The following is a 16,124-nucleotide window of genomic DNA, read 5'->3' on the forward strand; positions in this document are numbered from 1 at the left end:
AAAGGGGAAAAGAAAGCAGCCATTTGTCATACAGCAGATACCATGAACAGCAGTTACATGAACTTGAGCCTCCAACCTGATGGCATGAACATTGACTTCTCTAACTTCCGTTAATGCCCCTCCTCCCCTTCTTACCCCATCCCTGACATATTTAGTTGTTTGCCTGTTCTCCATCTCCCCCTTAGTGCTCCCCCCCCTTTCTTTCTCCCGAGGCCTCCCGTCCCATGATCCTTTCCCTTCTCCAGCTCTGTATCACTTTCGCCAATCACCTTTCCAGCTCTTAGCTTCATCCCACCCCTTCCGGTCTTCTCCTATCATTTCACATTTCCCCCTCCCCCACTACTTTCAAATCTCTTACTATCTTTTAGTCCTGACGAAGGGTCTCGGCCCGAAACGTCGACAGTGCTTCTCCTTATAGATGCTGCCTGGCCTGCTGTGTTCCACCAGCGTTTTGTGTGTGTTGTTTGAATTTCCAGCATCTGCAGATTTTCTTGTGTTTGAACTTGACCATTTAATTGTTTTCTGGTGACTTTACTTAATGAAGTAAAGTTTGTCAGGTCATCTCCCTATCACTTGAACAACTAGAACAAACATTCTCTGGTTTGATGCAGACGTAACACTGGAATATTAGTGTAGATTATTCATGGCCCAGGAGCAAATAACATTCTGAATCAAGTAAGAATTCTACCTACTGAGGTGAGCTACAATATGCAATGCGATGTTGCTAAATATGCATTTAGCTGCATTTGCAACAGAACATCGTGTTATGCTATGGTATGTTTAGAACCCATTTAGACAAGTTTAAAATTCTATGCTCTTGTTTTAATTTTCAAAATTTTTTGGAACATCTGTAAATGTATTTTATCTGTTTTAATTAAGCTGCCAGGGGATGTAATGTCAAGTTAATTCTGAACAGCTGCTAGGGAGGTGGTTTTGACTTGATTAATTCTTATTAATATTGCAAAGAATTCTACCTTATTGTTATAATTTGGTTTGGGAATTGCATAATAGGGAGAAAGAAATGTTGAAATGGTTGTTGCAAGGTTATATTGTTGTATATGAGATGATGATTACGAGAGATAGTGAGTACAGCTCATTCATTTTACGGGTTTAGAACATGAAAGCTCTGAATTAATCCTTTCTTAATACTACATGAAATCTTTGCATATTTTACAAATGTAGTTATGAAACTAATCCAGCTTTGTAGGCTGATAACATAAGGTCATTAAAAACTTGGAATAAGCAGCTAAATAGCCACCATCCTACAGTACCAAACCCTAACAAAGCCCCCAAATGAGGCTTATTTGCCGATATTATGGATGGTTTTGTGATGGTATTAGGTTCCCTGTCTGCAAAAACCTGAACTCGAAAGAAGATTTTAAGTCCTATCTGATATAGGTATCTATAGAGACCCTCACTGTAGGCAGGTTATACTTTTTTCCACCTACTCTTCAAGGACTAGAGCTGTTGGGAGTGGTTTAAACTAATATGGTAGGGGGATAAAAACCAGTATGATAGAGCTGAGGATGAGCCAACAGGTTTACAAGTAGATGATGGATGTAACAGGAATGTAGGAAAGGACAAGCCAATGATTGGGTACAAGTGCAGAGCGAAGAGCAAAGAGTTAAATTGTACCACAGAGGCAAAATTCAAAAGGGCAAAGAATGCAGGACTGAAGGTGCTGTATTTAAATGTGCTTAGCATTCAGAATTAGGTGGATGAACTCATGGCGCAATTAGGGATTGGTCAGTATGACGTCATAACTGAAAGAAGGCCATCGTTGGGAACTTAACGTCAAAAGATAATCTTTCTATCGAGGGCAGGCAGGAAAACATAGGTGGTCGGTTGAGTGGCTCTGTTGGTGGGAGATGGAATTACATCTTTAGAAAGAGGTAGAGTCAAAGAATGTTGAATCTTTGTGGGTGGTGTTAAAAAATTGCAAAGGTATAATCAACCATTGTGGGAGCCATATACAAGCCTCCATATAGTAGCCAGGATGTGGGGTTAAGATTGCTAAGGGAGCTGGAAAAAGCATGTAATATGGGAAATGGCACAGTTGTAATAGGGTATTTCAATATGCAAGGACACTGGGAAAATCAAGTTGACGCTGGATGGCAAGAGAGGGAGTTTGTTGAATGCCTACAAGATGGCTTTTGAGAGCAGTTTGTGATTGAGCCTATTCAGAGAAAGTTGAGTGTTGTGTAATAACCCAGATTTTATTAGGGAGTTTAACATAAAGGAACCATTCGGAGGCAGCGATCATAAAATACTTGAATTCATACTGCAATTTGAGAAGGAGAAGCATAACTCACATGTATCAATATCACATTGGAATAAAGGGAATTACAGATGCATGAGAGAGGAGCTTGCCCAGGTAGATTTGAGGGGGATACTGATGGGGATGATGGCAGAGTAGAGATGGCTGAAGTTTCTGGATATAGTTCACAAGGTGCAATATAGATATGTCCCACAGAGGAAGGAGTTCTCAAATGGCAGGGGTAGGCCACTGTGGCTGACAAGGGAAGTTAAGGACTGCATAAAAGTCAAGGAAATGGCACTTAAGGTAGCAAAAGTGAGTGGGAAGTTGGACGATTGGGAAACTGTTAAAATCCAACAGAAGGCAACTAAAAAAGCTATAAGAAGGAAAAAAATGAAATATGGGCAAACTAGCCAATATTAAAAAGCAGGATACCAAAACTTTTTCAGTTATATAAAGCATAAAAGGGAGGTTAGAATTGATATTGGACCACTGGAAAAAAATTGCTGGTGAGGGAGTAGTGGGGGACAAAGAACTGGCAGTTGAACTTAATGGGTACTTTGCATCTGTCTTCACTGTGGAAGACACCAGCAGTGTGCCAGAGGTCCATGAATGTCAGGTGGCAGGAGTGAGTATCATTGCTATTACAAAGGAAAAAGTGCTAGGCAAGCTCAAAGGTTTTAAGGTGTAAAAGTCACTTGGACCAGGTTCAAATGTTAGACATGCACAGGGACTTAGGATTCCTCTTACAAGATTCCCAAAAGGTTAATTTACAGGTTGCATGTGTGGTAAAGAAGACAAATGCAGTGTTGGCACTTATTTCAAGGGGAATAGAATATAAAAGCAAGGTGATAATGCTGAGCATTTATAAGATACCCGTAAGGCCACATTTGGAGTAGTGTCAATAGTTTTGGGCCCCAAATCTCAGAAAGAATGTGTTGTCATTGGAAAGTGTTCAGACGAGGCTGACTAGAATGATTCTGGGAATGAAGGAGTTAACATATGAGGAGTGGTTGGCAGCTTTGGACCTGTACTCACTTGAAAATAGAAGAATGCGTGGGGATCTCATTGAAACCTACTGAATGTTGAATGGACTAAGATAGGGTGGATGTGGAGAAGACCTTTCCTATGGTGGGGATATCCAGAACTAGAGGGCATAGCCTCAAAACTGAGGCAAGATCTTTTAGAACAGAGGTAAGGAGAATATATATTTAGCCAGAGGGTAGTAAATCTGTGGAATGCTCTGCCACAGAATGCGGTTGAGGCCAAGTCTGTGGGTATATTTAAGGTGGGAAGTTGATCGTTTCATGATCAGTCAGGGCATCAAATGATGTAGGCAGGTGTATGGGGTTGATTGGGATCTGGGATCAGCCATGATGGAATGGTGGTTCGGACTTGATGGACTGAATGGCTTAATTCTGCTCCTATGTCTTATGGTCTTGTGGTATTATGGACTAGCTTGCTTTCCTGACTGGCCTCTGCTGAGTTTTATCTGCCAATACCCAATTGTTGAGTAGTAGGGACTCCCTCCCTACCAAAGAGGAGATACTTTCAGCTAATGAAATAGTTTAAACACTGTTATTTATTTTTAATGATACATGCTTAAATTTACACAAGTAACTCTTAACACTCATGGAAGATTTCTCATTGAAAAAAGATTTCAATATTACACAAGGTTTACAAACTATTTAGGATTTCCAAATGCAGTAACATAACCCCATTGTCTTGTGTTAGGCTAATATAGACAAGTCTCCTGGTAACTTTACTTTGCAACCTTGTGCAACCAACATGAAACTGTTGTTTGCAATTTATATTCAGAACTTCAGACTAGTTCTTGTTTGCAACAAAAAGACACATAAGGAATATTTATTAACACAAACATGAGGAAATCTGCAGATGCTGGAAATTCAAGAAAATGCTGGTGGAACGCAACAGGCCAGGCAGCATCCATAGGAAGAAGTGCAGTCGACGTTTCAGGCTGAGACACTTTGTTAGGACTAACTGAAAGAAAAGTAAGTATGAGATTTGAAAGTGGGAGTGGGAGGGGGACATCCAAAATGCTCAAAAACGAATCCTAAAGCCCACTGGAGTAAATTGACAGCAGAGACACGTTCCAAGGAAGGATATATGGCTGTAGGAACTGGTCTGGGTCAAAATGTGATCGAAAAGTTGAAGGACCAAAGAAATTATAGATGGGGAGCAGCAAGTGAGGGTTTCATTGAACTCCTGTTGAAGAGAGACTCTCACAGCTACCTGGACTATTCCACTTCCCACCCTGTCTCTTGCAAAAATGACATCCCCTTCTCGCAATTCCTCTGTCTCCATCACATCTGCTTTTAGGATGAAGCTTTTCATTCTAGGACGAAGGAGATGTCTTCCTTTTTTAAACAAACGGACTTCTCTTCCTCCACCATCAACTGTGCGCTCAACCACATCTCTCCCATTTCACGCACATCTGCTCTCACCCCATCCTCCCACTACCCCACCTGGGATAAGGTTCCCCTTGTCCTCACCTACCACCCCACCAGCCTCTGGTTCCAACATATAATTCACCGTAACTTCTGCCACCTGCAACGGGATCCCACGACCAAGCACATCTTTCCCTCCCACCCCTTTCTGCTTTTTACTGGGATCACTCCCTACGGGACTCTCTTATTCATTCGTTCCCCCCATCCCTTCCCATCAAAGTCCCTCCTGGCACTTATCCTTGTAAGTGGAACAAGTGCTACACCTGCCCTTACACTTCCTCCCTCACCACCATTCAGGGCCCCAGACAGTCCTTCCAAGTGAGGTGACACTTCATCTGTAAGTTGGCTGGTGTGGTATACTGCATCCGGTGCTCACGAAGCATTGGTGAGACCCAATGCAGACTGGGAGACCGTTTCGCTGAACACCTATGCTCGGTCTGCCAGAGAAAGCAGGATCTCCCAGTGGCCACATATTTTAATTCCATGTCCCATTCCCATTCTGATATGTCTATCCATGGCCTCCTCTACTGTCAACATGAAGCCACACTCAGGTTGGAGGAACAACACCTTATATACCGGCTGGGTAGCTTCCAACCTGATGGCATGAACATTGATTTCTCTTACTTCTGTTAATGCCTCTCCTCCCCTTCTTACCCTATCCCTTATTTATTTATTTGTTTGTTTGTTTAGTTATTATTTCCACAAACCCCCGTTTTTTCTCTCCCTTGTTTTTTCTCCCTCTGCCTGTCTCACAATCACTCCTTGCCTGTTCTCCATCTCCCTCTGCTGCTCCCCTCCCCCTTTCTTTCTCCCTCGGCCTTCCGTCACATGATCCTCTCCCTTCTCCAGCTGTGTATCCCTTTCGGCAATCAACTTTCCAGCTATTAGCTTCATCCCACCCCCTCCAGTCTTCTCCTATCATTTCAGATCTCCCCCTCCCACTTTCAAATTCCTTATTATCTTTTCTTCCAGTTAGTCCTGACGAAGGTTCTCGGCCCAAAACGTCGACTGTACTTCTTCCTATAGATGCTGCCTGGACTGCTGCGTTCCACCAGCATTTTGTGTGTGTTGCAAGAATATTTATTAAAAGTTTAGTGTTATCACCAGCATCTTTTACCCTCGGGGAAGCTCATGCAGCTGTGCTGGAAAGCAGAGCTTGGCAATGAGTGTCTTGGGCCCTGGGAAGTGAATATACATCATAGTTTAGGGTCTAAGTTCCAAGAAAAAAACTATTAACCTCAGCATTGAAATACTGATAGACCTCGAGTTATAAGTGTTCTGTTTATTAATTTTCACTACAGCACCATTGCCTCTTGATGTAAGGTGTATGTGATTTACAATTTTTTAAATAATAATGAATAATGTTCTCTACTCAAAAAAGTATGCTGTGCCAAAGTTCCCAGATTGTGAGTTGCATAGCCTTATTGATTTAAGAAATTTTATTGGACAGCTTGTATTTTGAGAAACATCTGCAGTCAACATCTGTGCTTTCTGGGCTAGAGAAGCCCCAAATTTTCTCAGTGACCAGTGTGACCTTGGCTTGAAATGGCCAGTTGAGTTGTAGAGTTTCAAACTGCAAGAAACAATATATGTTAGATAATCTTTCATGCTTTGACAAACTCTTAATGAGATCTTTCATTTTTATGAACTTCAGAGAATATTGAAAATCGGAAAGAAAATCAGAAAGGCTGAAAGATTATTAACCAAGTGTTAACTCAGTGTCTGATTCCACTGATGTTGCCTAGTCTGCTCGTTGCTTCCAGCATTTTCTCCTAAACAGTTCCTGCATCAGTAGTTACCAAGATTTTCCTTATTCTCATCACACTTACACTCGAAGACTATGTACCATTTAGTTCATAATTGATACATTTCTCTTCTGTTTTTATGTCATTGTACATGGCAACAATGACATAAATTCTTCTGCACAAGAATATTTAACAGTGTTCCATTTATGGTATCCCGTGCTCAGATTTGTTAACTTGTAGCAACTATTGTGGCCCTTCCTCTGTCAACAATGTGAATTATGAATGAATGATGACTCCAGCAATGAACTAACAACAATCTCCAAACCTGCTAAAAGCCCACTTAATTCTACCCTATAACTGGTCTACAATATATTTGGGTCAGAAGTAATCCAAATTTAACAAGTGAGATAGTAATGCAGAAATGGTCCACTTAATTAAGTTGAAAAGTATTCTCAGGAAGAAGTAGTGCTTTGAGATCACAGAGTTTTGTATTGTTTTAACTACATTTATGAAAAAATTGCACACTATTCACCAGTATTCACAGGAATAGAGAGAATTGAACAATACTTCGTTCAGTAGACACAAAATGCTGGTGGAACACAGAAGGCCAGGCAGCACCTATGGGAAGAAGCACTGTCGATGTTTCAGGGTCTTGTCAAAACGTCGACAAGCACTTCTCCCTAAAGATGCTGCCTGGTCTGCTGCGTTCTACCAGCATTTTGTGTGTGTTGTTTGAATTTCCAGCATCTGCAGGTTTCCTTGTGACTTCGTTCAGTAGCATGGCTCTTACTGAAATTTTGAAATGGTAATGTGGTTCAGAATATCCAGTCATAATTGTTTTAATACCAATCAGTCACATTAAGGTGGCTTTGTGCACAATCCTTCTGCAAATTTTGCATAAAAATGGTGTGCAATTATACCCCTCTGGAAACAGGCTCAGGTATTTTTATGCATCAATTAACTCTTGTGTGGCTGATATTTTCCCCACTTCACTCAGGTACCAAATCTCACGGTTTTGCATTCCACACTATTGTCACTGCTAGCTGAATCTTTAGCACATGATATCAATACGTTGAGCATGGATTGGCAGTCAGACATTTGGGATGTGACATTAATGTCTTGTGAGTCCTTTAGACATAGTTTCCAATGGTCAGTATTAAGGAAAACTTATTCCATAACAGTCCATTTACCATTCTCAAACTTTCTGGGAAAACCTTCAAGATTTTAATGAGTATAATGTGGGGATCACTAATTTATAAGCATTTTCACCCTTCCCATAGCCTTAAAAAAAAAGCCCACTCTGTTAAGATCCTCACATGAGGACTGATCATGAGGAACGTACGGAATTAGCCTGCTAGCTTCCATAAATATGTCCTTAATATCAGTCTTTGCCTTCAGAAGATAGGACGGGAACAAATACATTTGGCATTTCTCAATACAGAATCATCTTGTCTTTTTTTGTCCAGACCAAGGCAATAGTTTTATGAACTTTCTGCCAATCATCATGTGACTTGATAGTTCATAAAATATAAACTTATTTAGTTTTAATTCATCCAATTAGTGCAGAATATGGTTCTGTATTTGATTAATTCTTATTAAATTATGGCAGAACAGTTAGGTTTTAGAATCCTCAGTAATTTCAGTTCAGGGCTATTATACAAAACAAATGGTTTTCATTGTTATTTTCTGATGAAATTCCAGTAATTCAACAAAGATCAGGGACAAGCTGCTCCACTGGTCTCTTCCATTCATCAGGGAAGAATTCATACATTGAGTTTTCTGTCTGGACACTGGAGCAGGGATCCAATTGCAGACCCAGTACTGTGCACAGTGACACTAATTGAGTAACAAATCCTGAGGTGCAAACAAAGTCGGCATCAAAGTTCAGTCAGAGATTAAAACATCCAGAGAAATTCAAAGAACCATAATAGGGAAACAGGCAGAGTCGAACTTCAGACAGCCAGAGTACAGATACGAATGCAAAAAAAAAGGCTCAGGAAAACTCACTGGCACAATCTGGCAACAAACAGCTGAAAACACAGGACTGAAATACACTGAGCAATAAACAGAGAGGCAGATGATAGGTGGAGCACAATGAGACACAAGTGGCAGCAATACAGGTAAAAAAGAGAAACAGGTGAGAGACAGAGTACTCAGTATTACAGGGGCCGGAGTAGAGCAGGAGTGGGGACAGGAGCCAAACCACAGACTGACAGCTAGGGGGAAACACACAAAAAGACAGTTCAATTGGAGGTATTGACAGTTTTCACTCCATAAGCCTTAAGTGCATTATAAGTCTTTTCATTCTGACAACAGGTATAAAGGATTCAGTTACAAAGCAATAACTCATTTCAGATATATCATAAATTATAATAGCAAATCTTGAAAATTTTGCGCGAGTAGCTGTCTTTCACCATACTTATACCACTTCCTTTTCTAATCACTCAACATGGTCGTTATCAAAGGCTTATCATATTAAAGGTATCCTTCAAGTAAGCACATGCAGATTATCAGCAGAAAACAGTATGTATGTGCAATATTATTAATCATCTGACAGGCAATGTTACATGAGCTGAAAATGTTCAATCACGTGATTCAATGCGTCACCCTCTAATTAATTGGGATACAATTCACCATCATCTCATTAATACATAACTTATTATTTTGGAGTCTTGCATTAATAAAATAAATTGCATTACTCCACAAACATAACAGTGGAGAAGGAAGCTATTGCAAAGGAGATAATCCTCTCTGGCAAACTACTAACAGCTTAATCCCTCGCCAGAAATCCAGTTGGATTTACAATTTGCTGTGTAGAATCTTATTAAGGTTTGCAAGAACCAGGAACAAAGATAACTACAGGATTTATATATTGTCTTACTGAAACCAAAATGATTTATTCAGAAAAGTCTAACATTATGAAAGTGCAGCATTTTATTGGGAGTACAGGAATGAGATAGATTAGTTGGTTGAGTGGGGTCACAGCAACCTTACCCTCAATATTGGTAAAATCAAGGAATTGATTGTGAATGTCATGAAGGGAAATTCAGGGAGTCTGAGAAGATTTAGTATGTCACCAAAGACCAACAAATTTCTACAGATGTACTATAGAGAGCATCCTGAGAGGCTGCATCACTGCTTGGTTTGGAGCTCCAATGCACAAGATTGAATAAAACTACAGAGGGTTGTAGACTGGCCTCCCCACTATAGAGAACATCTTCAAAAGTTGTTGCCTCAAGAAGGCAGTATCCATTATTAAGGACCCTCTTCTCATTACTACCATCATGAATGAGGTACAGGGGCTTGAAGATGTACACTCAATGTTTTAAGAACACTTACAGATTCAGATTCAGTTTATTGTCATTTAGAAACCACAAATGCAATGCAGTTAAAAAATGAGACAACGTTCCTCCAGAATGATAACACAAAAGCATATGACAAAACAGACTACACTAGAAAATCCACATAACGTTTGGCAATCCCCAATCCAGAGTCCGGAGAGGCTGCTACGTATTAATATCACACTACAGTGTTAGCGCATTCCCCAGAAAGGAACTCTAAACCAGACAAACAAGACCAAAAACTAAAGCTACAAGACCTGCACAAAACCACATAGTTACAACAGTGCAAACAATAACATAATTGATAAAAAAAAAACAGACTATGGGCACAGTAAAAGATGTTAAAGGACTATAAGTTCAAAAGAAATCATCACACAGTTTCCACAAGTCCCCAGGGTCCCGACAGACTCGCCATCCCACACCAACGGCAGAAGGGAATACCCCCGCTATGGACTTCCACGGCGCCGCCCGACTCAGCCTCGCAGATGCAGCAGACAATGAAAGCTCAGTCGAATCCAGCCTCGCAGATGCAGCACACACTGAAAGCGACCTGACCGCAGCGGACTCCCCTCTGCCATCAGAATTCTGAAGAGTACATGAACCCATGAACACCACCTCACTATTTTCCTCTCTTGTTTCACAAATTATTTATATTTTTATATTGCAGCTTAGAGTAATTTTAAATGTATTGCACTATGCTGCTGTCTCAAAGCAACAAATTTCATGACTTACTGTATTCCTAGTCATGGGTCAATTTACAATGACCAATTAACCCAGCAACCGGAGCACCTGGAGGAAACCCTTGCGGTTACAGGGAAAACACAACTCTTTACAGGCAGTCAGTCAATAAACTAGAGTTTGATTTTGACTACGATGCCATTGTGTTAAGCTATAATATCATGGCACACAAGGCTTAGGAAGGCAGTTTTGTGTACTGATTAGAGATGAGGATAAGTTCACCACCTGTTTATAAACACCAAAACACTGAGGAGGTTAGGGATCGAGCTTGACTAGGTCAAGTACAATCTTACAAAAGTTGGCCACCAATAAAGTAAGTTGAAACCCCACATTGATCAAGGACTGAACTTGCATCTCTCAGAGACATGTTTAGACTTAAGAACCATGCTAATGCTTGGTGATTTACTGCATTTGTTGGTAAATTCTGTAGGTATGTTATTTTCCGTCTATAGTGCGAAGCAGTTGGGCAGCAGATATTTGGTATATCTGTCTATAAAATGAATGGGGAAATCTACCATTAATCACACTTTCACTGTTAATGGACATTTTTGTGTGTCAGGGATTGTACTTTTCAATACAGCATGCTGCATTTTAACTTCCAAGGTAGATTTAACAGTTTGCTCAGAGATTTACCACTTACACTCATAAAGGAAAAATATGGGCTTAACTATAGAATTGAAATGAGGAAGTAATTGTTTGAATATAAGAGAACAGTTGACTAATTGGCAAAGTAATGGTCAATGATAAGTCAGGCTGAGGAAATCTGTGATTAAATGCCCAAAAAGTAATCCCCAGTTATAATTAATAAATGCATTACTCTGCCTCAAATCCATGTAACGGAATGAACTTCAGAGGCAAATAGCTGTTGCTACAGTATTGTTTATGTACCATTAGACAATAATTTATAAGTGAGCATACAGAGCAATTTGATACAGACAAGTGCAATGTGCTCTTGCATTCTGATACCATTCAAACTGTTTCTTGCATTGACTCCTCCATTACTGCTGCTTCCTGCTGCACCCATGCTCATCAATTTTATGACCTTTGCTACTAACTTCCACGCTGCTCTCAAGTATTTTTCAGGGACCTTATCTGGGAATTCTCTCACTTTGCTAGATCCCTGTCTCTATCTCAGGACACTAGCTATACATGGATATTTGCTATAAAACCACTTACTCCCACATATACATAACAAGATGGTAGGTTTTCCAACCCTGATCATGTAAGGATACCTTCCCTTTCTCTCAATTCTCCATCTCTGCTGTATCTGCTGTCAAGATGAGTCCTTCCATTGCAGGTCATCTGAAATGTTCATCAGAATGTGGTGTCTCTGCTACTGTGGTTGATGGAGTGGACTCACATTTTCTCTGTTTCTTGGACTTACACTCTTATGCTCTAAATATATATATTGGTTTAGGAGCCTAATGGTGGATGGGTAATAACTGTTTCTGAACATGGTGGTGTGGGACCTAAGGCTCTTGCACCTTCTTCCTGATGGCAGCTGTGAAAGGAGAACATGGCCTGGATCATGGGGTTCTTTGATGATAGATGCTGCTTTCTTGTGGCAGCGCTCTTTGTGAATATGCTCAAAGGTCAGGAGGGCTTTTTCTGTGATGGATCCGCTCTCCAGACAGAACAGAATAGAATTGGAGAATTTAAGCCTACCAGTGTCTGCATCCAGTACATCAACCATCATCATTTCTGTTAGCTGCAACAAGATTCCACTACTAGCCACATCTTCACCTCCTTCATGTCTTTTGTCCATTTGTAGTTCTTCAGTAGTTCCCTAGTCCATTCAACTTTCTTCAACTTAACCGTTCCTGATTCCTGGCACTTTCATCTGTTCGAGGGAGTACAAAATTCTCTCTCTCTCTCTCTCTCACTCTCTCTCTCTCTCTCCCCTCTCTCCCTCCCTCCCTCCCTCTCTCTCTCTCTCTCTCTCTCTCTCTCTCTCAGTCCCTCCCCCCTCCCCCCCTCTCTCTCCCTCTCTTTCTTTCTCTCTCACTTTCTCTCTCTTTCTCACCTTGGTGAGATCAAGTGCTGACTGATTTGTAGAACACCACATTGGCCATCCTGAGCGCCTAGTTGCATGCCATTTCAATTTCCTCAATTTCCTCTTCTAATTCTATACTGTTGTACCCATCCTTAGTCTTCTCCCATGCCACGGTGAGGCCCAATGTAATTTAGTAGAACAACACCTGGGTTAGGCCAGAACCCAATGGCATGATCATTGAGTTTTCAAATTTCAGGTAACTCTCACTGACAGTCTTCCTTAATCCCGCCACTCTCCTTCCGATCCTCCTCCTATCCCCTTATTTTTCTCCCTTTTTCCACTCTGATGCACCATCAATAACTCTCGGAGATGTGAGTCAAGATAGGCTTTTATTAGCTGGAAGAAAGCAGCTTCAGCAGCAAGAGACCACCACACAACATCCTGGAGACTGAGGGAGGAGCAGGGCCTCCAATTGCCTTTATACGGGGGTCTGTGGGAGGAGCCACAGGAGCAGTCAGCGGAGGGGGGGGGGGGGGGGGCGTGTCCAGACAGGTATATGTAGTTCACCACACACTCCTCCATCCCCATCACTCATTTCCTTCACAGTGTAGTTCCATCCACTTGCCAATTATATATTTTATTCACCAACTCTCCCATGTGGTCCTAGTTCCATTTGTCATTCACATCTCCCAAATAGGTTCCAACTCATTTCTACCAGGCTGGACCTAGAAGTATTTGCAATACCTCGCAAATGTTGCCTACTGCCAGAGGTTGTTCAGTAAAAGAGAAATAATGGCATTTTTTCTCGCTCTCTCTTAGCAGAGGGCTGCAGAGAGAGGATGTAGTTTTACAAGTATTTGCAGGTTTCCAAAGTACAGGGGTCCAAGTAATCAATAAGTATTTTCCTGAGTGCTACATATGAAATCTGCCATAGATGAAAATTAAAACAGATTTCATTTTCTTATTATCCATATAATATAGAACTAAAGGCAACAAAATATATGGGTACATATCCAATATCCTCGTAAATAATTGTCCCCATCCAGTTGAAACTGGAAATCTGACCTAGCCTTTCTCCTGCTCTAACCCTGAGATTGGCCATACCACAGTCAGCAGAGATGAATTCAAGACTTTCTGATCTATCTGACTTTGCATACCACTTTAATTAACTTAATCTATCTATGACATTAATTTGCACTGGTTAAAGGGAGTCTGCAGACAGTGCTTATGAATACATTTTTGTATGTATTGAACTATTCATAACACAGACATAAAGCTGAAGGAATGTTTCCTGTTGCTTAAGAGAATAAGAGAACCCATTCCCGAAACTACAGATTATCAGAGTTGATCAAAACTTCTCTATCAGAAAAAAGCCCTTCATGGTTTGTTTTTTTTTTACTTGAAACTAAACTTGTGAGATCCTGACTATATAATCTGGTTTGTGCCAAGAAGAAAGGATTTTACCTTCTATTTGAAATAATTTATCATAAGAAAGAGGGAAAAAAATCATTTTCTCCTTTAACAACTGATACATTCATCTCTAGACCATTAGTTTAGATCCATAGCAACGTTTCTTTTTGTCAGTGTAATACTGGGATCTAATATATCAGATATGAGAAATCATTTATAATCCTTTGCTTTGAAAAACTCTGAGAGGAATCTTTGCGCAAAATAAATAAACTGATATGAAGTCAACCAGATTTTATAGGTATAATCTGCAGATATTAAATATCAAATCATTCTATGCTTGATATGCAATTTGTTGGATTCTCAATCCTGTATTGTATACTTTACAAAAAAAATCAAAATAATGTACAAAATGAAAATTAATCGGTTGCCTGCTTGCTTACAGTACATGTTGATTTTACTATCAGTTGAGTCTGAAGGCAACGGATTAAATTTTCATCTCTTGTGGATGTAGGAATAATATTGTGCATTACATATAATTTCAACAAAAGAAAAGCTTGCAATTAGCTGGGCATTAAAACTTTTTTTTGATTGTGGACTGACCTTCCAGAAAGGGTGTGCGTTTGTTGCAGGTTGTTTTAGTTCTTGTCCAGCTGGAGTTAGAGCTCAGCTGAGGACAAGATTAGTTTTGGTTGTGACAGACTTATTAAAATGAAAAACAATATACAGAATGGAAATCAACAAATGGAGCATGAATATTTGGGAGTGCAGTAAGTAGTCAAGGACAAAACAAAAAAAATCCAAGGTTCCAGTAGGCATTGTAGGCAAAGGCGGTACAATATTGTCATGTACAGACACGTTGGAGGAACTCAGCCGGTCAGGCAGCATCTGTGGAAACGAACAGTCAATATTTCAGGCCGAGACCCATCGTCAGGACTGAAGATGGAGGGGGCAGGGGCCCTATAAAGAAGGTGAGGGGAGGGTGGAAGGTGCCAGGTGAAAAACCAATCAGAGGAAAGATCAAGGGGTGGGGGAGGGGACGCAGGGAGGGGTTAGGCAGGAAAGGTGAAGAAGGAATCTATATTAATGTATCTATATTAAAATATTATATTTCAATCTATATTAATGATTTGGAGAAAGGGACTAAGTGCAACGTATCGAAGTTTGCTGATGACACAAAGATGGGAGGAAGTGTAATGAGTGCGGAGGACATAGATAGGCTGAGTGATTGGGCAGACATTTGGCAGATGAAATATAATACTGACAAGTGTGAGGTTTGCACTTTGGCAGGAAAAATAATAGAGCAAGTTATTATCTAAATGAAGAGAAACTGGAAAGTGCTTCTGTGCAAAGGGATCTGGGGGTCCTGGTGCAGGAAACACAAAAAGTTAGTATGCAAGTGCAGCAGGTGGTCAAGAAGGCCAATGGAATGCTGGCTTTTATTGCTAGGGGGATGGAGTATAAGAACAGGGAGGTCTTACTGCAGTTGCACCGGGTATTGATGAGACCACTGCATGCATTTCTGGTGTCCATATTTAAGAAAGGACATACTGGCTCTCGAGGCAGTGCAGAGAAGGTTCACTAGGTTAATTCCAGGGATGGGTGGGTTGATGTATGATGAGAGGTTGAGTAGATTGGGACTCTACTCATTGGAGTTCCGAAGAATGAGAGGCGATCTTATTGAAACATATAAGATTATGTAGGGGCTTGATTGGGTGGATGCGGGGAGAATGTTCCCAATGATGGGTGAAACTAGGACTAGGGGGCATAATCTTAAAATAAGGGGATGCCGTTCCAGGACTGAGATGAGGAGAAAGTTCTTCACTCAGAGGGTAGTGGGGCTGTGGAATTTTCTGCCCCAGAGAGCTATGGAAGCTACTACACTCAATAAATTCAAAATGGAGATAGACATTTTCCTGGATAAAAATGGCATTGGGGATAGGGTGAGCGAGCAGGTAAGTGGACATGAGGCTAGGTTTAGATCAGCCATGTGATCTCCTGGGCCAGTTTTCGATAGCCTGGATGGGTCAGAGAGGAATTTTCCAGATTTTTTCTCCTCAATTGGCAAATCAGTTTCTTTTTCCCCCGGGTGATCACATGGGTTTGGGCGGGATGAATAATAAAATAAAATGGGTGGCATGGTGCCCTGTTGGTTGGCACTGTTGCCTTCTGGGA

This window comes from Hypanus sabinus, chromosome 8 (genome assembly GCF_030144855.1).
Source record: "Hypanus sabinus isolate sHypSab1 chromosome 8, sHypSab1.hap1, whole genome shotgun sequence".
Lineage (NCBI taxonomy): Eukaryota > Metazoa > Chordata > Chondrichthyes > Myliobatiformes > Dasyatidae > Hypanus > Hypanus sabinus.